Raw genomic sequence first — 7,536 nt, forward strand, 5'->3', positions numbered from 1 at the left:
TGGACAGTCCTTCGGTGAAAGTAACGGGCTGCTCACTGAAGGACTGTCCACCTCCGTGGAATCGCTGTGTTCACCTGGAGGAGACGCTCCGGTGCTTTGAAGCGCTGCCGAACCGGAGCAGAACTGGGCCAGGGACATCTTCAGCCTCTTCGTCTCTCGTGCTGTGGAGCGCCGGAGCCGGACTGGAGCAGAACCGGGCCGCCGGACCGGAGCAGAACCGGGCCAGGGGCATCTTCAGCCTCTTCGTCTCTCGTGCTGTGGAGCGCCGGAGCCGGACTGGAGCAGAACTGGGCCGCTGGACCAGAGCAGAACCGGGCCAGGGGCATCTTCAGCCTCTTCGTCTCTTGTGCTATGGAGCGCCGGAGCCGGACTGGAGCAGAATCGGACCGGACCAGTTGTCGACTTCAGCATCAGCCACTCTGGTCAGTCTCGTTTTTCACCGGGGGTGCCTCGTGCTGTCGGGTGCGGAGGTGTCGTGCAGAGAAGCAGAGGAGCAGCGTGAAGGAGCAGCGTGAAGGAGCAGAAGGAGGAGGGCTGCACAGGCCTCCATCCAAACTCACCTGGATAATAATTAATTTTATTCCGGATCACACTGTTGGCCCCTGTTGACCTGAAACGAGCTAGGATCATGCCTTTCACTTCAGGAGGATTTTCTGGCATCTCACTCTGCTATTTGCTGCAAATTATCTGTTTCGGCCTGTTGATTCTGGACCCAGCTTGTGTTTCTCATGGGAGCATCCATCCATCTTCACTGGGGGGCCGGAGCCCCCCTCAGCCCAACTCAAACTGCAGTTGGGCCACCTCGTCGGGTTTGTTTGCCCATTTGAACTGTGATGTTTTATGGTCTGAAACTTTTCTGCATCATTCATATTACTGTCATTATTTTCAGATCTCAGATTATCTGGAGTCACTGAATCTTGTTAATACACCTGAATCTGCCCATCGCTGCCACTTTCACTGTTTTTGGGTTCTGAATGATCGCGTCTTCATTAATGTTCCTCATGGTTCGATTATGGGGGCTAATTGTCACACTGTTAACTCCTGTAATTACACATCAGTCACAAAAAACTCAAGAAAATGTCTGATAATAATGTTGTTACTGCTCTCAGGGATTCAGCCCAACCCTGGACCCCTCACTAATTATAACACACCAAATGACTTTAAAAACGCCTCTGGGCTTCATTTTCTGCATGTAAATGCTCGTAGCCTTCTGAGGAAATTTGATGCTTTGAAAATTTTGGTCAGTTCTTCTGGGGCAGATGTTATCTTCATCTCTGAATCCTGGCTCAACAAATCTGTAATGAATAATGACCTGGCAATCAATGGATTTAACATCTACCGCTGTGATCGTCAAAAAAAAAGGGGGGGGGGGTCGCTGTTTACATCAGAGATTCTTTGGTTACTAGTCTTGTGTCTTCTAAAACAATTCCTAAACAGTTTGAAGCCTTATCTGTAAACATCACCTTGAATGGAGGCCAGATCTTAACTGTAGTCTGCTGCTACCGCCCCCCCACAGCATCACCTGAAGCTCTGTCCGCCCTGATGGAATTTCTTGGTAATATAAAATTCAAAGAGATCCTTTTGGCTGGAGACCTCAACATTGATTGGTGTAAGTCGACCCCCCTCTGTGATAAATTCAAGGAATGTTGCCTGTCTCTCAATCTAACCCAACTGATCAACTCTCCCACTAGATTAAACAAAAATTGTCCTGAAAAATCCTCCATCTTAGACCGGTTTCGAACTAATATGCCTCACAAATTCCCTGGTACAGGTGTATTCGCTGATATTTGAGTGATCATTGTGTGACAGCTGCTTTGAGAGATATTAAACTTCCACCTTCTAAGCCCAGATTAATTAAAAAAAGGGATCTGAAACGTTTTTGTGAACAGTCATTCCTCTGGGATCTGTCTCACTTTGACTGGCATCGTATTCTGTTAACTGATGACGTGAACTCCACTTGGAACTATTTTCATAATAGTTTCATTTATTTTCTGAACAAACATGCTCCTTTTCGTCAGTTCAGAATAAAGGGACGATACAGCCCCTGGTTTACTCCAGAGCTAGCTGACCTCCTGCACAGGAGAGACCATCTTTGGGCTGCAGCGAGAAAATCTGACTCAGACACTGATTGGTTGAGTTTTTGACAGATGAGGAATAAATGCACAACTGTTGTCAAAGCAGCAAAACGGAACTATTTCTTATCTCAGACCTCCAAAAATCTAAATGACCCTAACAGATTCTGGAAAACCATCAAATCTCTCTCAGGCACCCCCCAATCATCTGACCTCCCATCACAACTTCTCGTTAACTCTGCTCCTGTGTCAAATAAGCATGAGATCCTGAATTGTTTCAACAAACATTTTGTTGCTTCTAGTTGTTTATTTGACACAGTTACTAATGGAAGATCAGCCATTTCCCCTAATAACCAAACTTCTACAAATCAAATCCCTCCTACAAGTCAATTCTCAGTTAATCAAACCTCTTTTTCTCCATTCTCAGTCAGTGAGGTTAATAAACTGTTAAAAGATCTTGATCCTAAAAAATCTGCAGGTCCAGATGAACTTCCACCTTATTTCTTAAGGCTGGCTGCTCATATCATCACAGTCCCTGTGACCCACATCTTCAATCTCTCCATAAGACAAAACTCCATCCCAGACACTTGGAAAACAGCCTTTGTTCTTCCTTTGCTGAAGGGAGGTTACCCCACCTCACTGAACAACTATCGACCAATCTCTAAACTCTATCAGTTTTTCTAGAACCTTGGCTAAAATGCAAACTCTCAAATCAAAAATTACCTGGACTCATTTAACATCTTACCTCCACATCAATCTGGTTTCAGGAAACAACACAGCACAACCACTGCTTCACTGAAGGTTCTTAATGATGTTGTTGAAGCACTGGATGCTAAGGATTATTGTGCTGCACTTTTCTTAGACCTGTCTAAAGCTTTTGACACTGTGGATCATAACATCTTGTGTCATAAACTCTCAGAAATTGGTTTCTCAGAACACACCATTGGTTGGTTCTCTAACTATCTTTCAGACCGGAGGCAATGTGTTCAACATAATGGTACTTCCTCCAGTTATTTAACAGTCAACAATGGTGTACCACAAGGCTCAGTCTTAGGACCCACCCTCTTTACAATCTACATACATAATGTTGGTAAAAACATCCCTAATGCATCCTTACATTTCTATGCTGATGACACAGTTGTTTATTGTCCAGCTAAAACTGTTGCTAAGGCTTTTCAGCTTTTGAAATCTACATTCAACAACATCCAGACTGATTTATTCCACCTCAAACTTGTCCTAAATGCCGACAAAACCAAAGGGATGCTTTTTTCAAACAGGAAGTTGGTCCCAGCAGTTCTTCCTCCGATTTTATCCTCAAATGTTGTCCCCATTGAGTTTGTTGATTCCTATAAATATTTGGGTATCTTGGTCGACTCACATCTCTCTTTTAAGCTCCATGTGGAAAACTTGGTAAAGAAACTGAAAGTTAAACTGGGTTTCTTTTTCAGAAACAGATCCTGTCTAACCCTGAATGCTAGAAAACGCCTTGCATCTGTGACTTTCCTTCCCTCAATTGATTACGGTGACATTATTTACATGAACGCTCCTACAAGAACCCTGCAGATGTTGGATGCTGTCTATCATGGTGCACTAAGATTCATAACTGGCTGTGATTATCGTACCCACCACTGCACCCTGTATTCACTGGTTAACTGGACATCATTAACTTCACGCAGACTCTCTCACTGGTACATCTCCTCCTACATGTCTCTGCGTGAGTGCAGCTACAGAGTGCGCTGTCAGGACTTTAATACCTGCAGTGTTCCCTCAATGAGGACTGAACTAGGCAAAAGGGCCTTGTAGTGGACTAGGCCTGATGTCAAAACTGACCAGATGGACAGAAACTGTCATTTCATTGATTTGAATCCAGAATTACAGTTTGACCCATCCTGAGACTTTCTTTCTTGAATTAATCAAGTGGAAAAAGACAATTCTCTATGATCATTACTATTTTACAAATGTTTGATAATCAAATTGTGTTAGTTCAAACAATGTTTACATGTTGAAGTGAACTACTCATTTTTATTTACTTAAACAGTAGTAATGATTTTTAGTCCTCAATTCAAAGTGAAATCAAGTTAGAGAACGTTAGAGAGTAATGATTCAATTTCTTGATCGTCTGCTTGAAGTGAGCAAAGTTGTAAGTGTGTTAAAGTTCAAGCTTCGGTCAACTAGAAAGTTTACTGAAAAGAAATGTCATGTTTAACTTTTACAGCGAGATACAGGAGAGGTGGCTCCACGAAGTCTGGTTTTGCCATGATATCTTTCTGTCTGTTCTTAAACAATTTGAATCTTTTCCTTGACTTTTAATAACACCTTACATCACAAACCACACCTCTGCTTTGGTCCATCCACCAATCAAAAAGCTCTCAAATGAACCGGAAGTGACCCTTCATAAAAAGGTTGGCACTTCCTAGTTCAAAGAGAAGAGTTCCAGAAGAGTTCTTGGAGTTCACAGAGAGTTCAGCTCAGTCTTGAAGCTGCTGTAAGCTCTGTCTTGAAGATGGAGTGAGAGTTCAGGAGTTTTGGAATCCAGAGTGCAGAGAGTTTGGGAGTTCGTGAATGCAAACGCAGGCATTCATGGATGCTGCTAAACCAAACAAGCTGAACCAGAGACGATTTTGGGAATTATAACTTCTGTTTGGATAACCTCGCACGGCTCTCGAGGCATTTGGCTGTTGTCACTGAGACGCTGAACAGTGGTTGGAAGTGAGACTCCACGCCGGAACTGATCTATCTTCAGAAAAGGTAAAAGTCGACCTTCCCCAAAAGTGTACTGTTTGGGACAAGCTGATTTCCGAAGGAGCATGCACGTTCTGGTTAAAACAGATAAATTCCCTCACACATCTCTCTGTAAGATAAATCTCAATTTTCCATCTTTAAACTCTCCTTTCTGCTAGAAAATTAATCCAGATGTTTTCATTAATGTCTGTGGTGAAGCAACGGAAAATCATGGCCGTATGGTTTTCCTGGTTGTAAAGCTGATTAATTATGTTGTTATTTTCATATTCTGCCAAATTAATGTAAATGTGTGATGTGTTAAACTTGATTCTGTTAATAAATGACCCACTCGCTTGGTGAGTCAAAGATAATTAACGTCTCACGTCCACATTTCTGTTAAATTCAAAGCACGACAACATCCAGTCCAGAAAGATGAGTGAACCCGTTTAATGTATGAATATATCTCAGGATATGTCATACTACAGCCTTCTCCTACTCCGCTCCTGTTTCCTGGAATATCTTACAAAAAGATTTGAAGCTCTCGACCTTGACCTCTCTAAGTGGCTTTAAGAATCTGTTGGACTCCTGGCAGGGACCAATGCAGACATGTTCCTGTTTTTAGTTTTCTACATTTGCCTTAGAATCTAGCTGTTTTTGTTACCTTTTTCTTTTAGCCATCCTATTTGTTTAAAAAAAAAACAGAAAAAAAAACCCCTGCAGTATGACTTTTTATAATTGTTTATTGTTGTTGCTGTTGTCCATTGTCATCTTTCTTTGTTGAAATCAGGTCTCTCTTGTAAATGAGTCCTCGAGGCTCAATGGGATTTACCTGTCTAAATTAAGGTTGATATATATATATATATATATATATATATATACATATATATATATATATACATATATATATTTCTAAACACTCAGCAAACATATTTGTAACATCTACACTTTTATTTTTTTATAGTTTTTTTTCTTTACAATATGCTAAATATATAACGAGACTCTTTTATCTGTAATTTCAAAGGTTAGTTTTAGGCAGTTCAGCTTAACAAGCACCTTGATGCTAACTGCGAGCTACACCCTATGAATGAACTGTTCTCATGTGACACTATATGTGACAAATAAAAATAGATTACAAATATTCAAATGAGACTGTGTTGACACACACATTGGTCAAAATTAGCATTAGTTTGTTTTTTTCTCAGCTGTGACTGGGGAAAAATGCAAAACAGATTTATTGTTGTCTACTTTACAATTCAAAGCAACATATTGTGTCCTCCAAAAGAAACAAACACCTCACACTATTTATATGCACATTTTAATTATTGTTTTTCAAAAATGTATCTTAATATTCAGATTTACAAAAGTTAAGAAAAGAAGGTCAAACACACACAGACATAAAAAGGAATGGTGTAAATGCAAAAATCTCTGTCCCACAGTCAGGACTAAACTGGTGAGACAGTTCTTTCTGGTTTGAAAATGGGTTGGCCCATTTAATGCTGATTTATAAGGTTATGTTTGTGAAAACTTTTGATTGGGTACAATGTTTTTGTTTGTCATAGTTTGAGAATTTGAGTTTTTCAGTGAATCAAAAGGAAACAGAACAGTTGGGCTCATTCAGAGGGTGAATAATAGGGAAACAATAGTAAACAGAGGAGCATGAATAATGTGTTTAAAACAAAACAAATGAACTCTGACTCTACACACTCGGTCTCCCTTCCTTTAACAGGTGTCACCTAGAGCTGTTGAGAAGATCTATAAATGGACTGTACTTATATAGCGCCTTTCTATCTTATTTCAAGATACTCAAAGTGCTTTACACTAGAATCTGTGCCTCATTTACCCATTCATGCAGCACTGTACTAGATCTCTACAAAGCTAACTGAACAAATCATTCTAAAGAGACTAATCAGAGCTTTAGATCACATTCATACACCGATGGGACACACATCAGAGGCAACTAGGGGTTCAGCTTCTTGCCCAGGGACACTTCAGCATGTGACTGCTGGAGGATTCGAACCCACAACTCTTGCATTGGAGGACGACTGTTCTAACCACTCAGCCCCAGCCGCCCCTAATAAACTTAATGCATAGAAAGTTCTAGGTTTCAGTAGGCAGAAGGTTGAGGGGCATTAAGTGTAGAACCACTAGACTGAGGAACAGCTTCTACCCTGAATCTGTCAGGTTCATAAATCCCTAACCAGGAAAATCCCTGTAATGTCACATTAATTGGTGATATGGGACTTATCTGTGCTGCTGATCTCATGCAGCTGTATTCATTCATACATATATACTCCCCACCGACTCATGTTCAGGCTTCTGTTTAATATACCGTATTATTTTACATTATCGGTGTTTAACGTATATCTTAGATCTTTCAGCGTTTGTTTAGCGTATACTGTACATCTTAGATCCTTGTATACTGTTTCTTTTTATACTTTTTTTTCTTTCTTTTTTGCTATTGTTGGGTGTAACTGGGACCTTGAGAACATAATTCCGTTTCCCCTCATGTATCATATGTCAATGAGGAGAGCATCCTGTGCTCGAGCATCAATGTGTGGCATGGAGGCTGCACAGCTGCAGAAAGAAAAGCTTTGCAGAGAGTGGTGAAGGCTGCACAGAAATCTGTTGGAATCAGTCTCCCCACCATCACAGACATCTACACCTCCAGATGCAGGAAGAGGGCCACCTGCATCATGAAGGACCCCACTCACCCAGCACACACACTTTTTGCCCCACTCCCCTC

The sequence above is a fragment of the Nematolebias whitei genome, chromosome 4 (genome assembly GCF_014905685.2).
Source record: "Nematolebias whitei isolate Nwh7 chromosome 4, NemWhi1, whole genome shotgun sequence".
Lineage (NCBI taxonomy): Eukaryota > Metazoa > Chordata > Actinopteri > Cyprinodontiformes > Rivulidae > Nematolebias > Nematolebias whitei.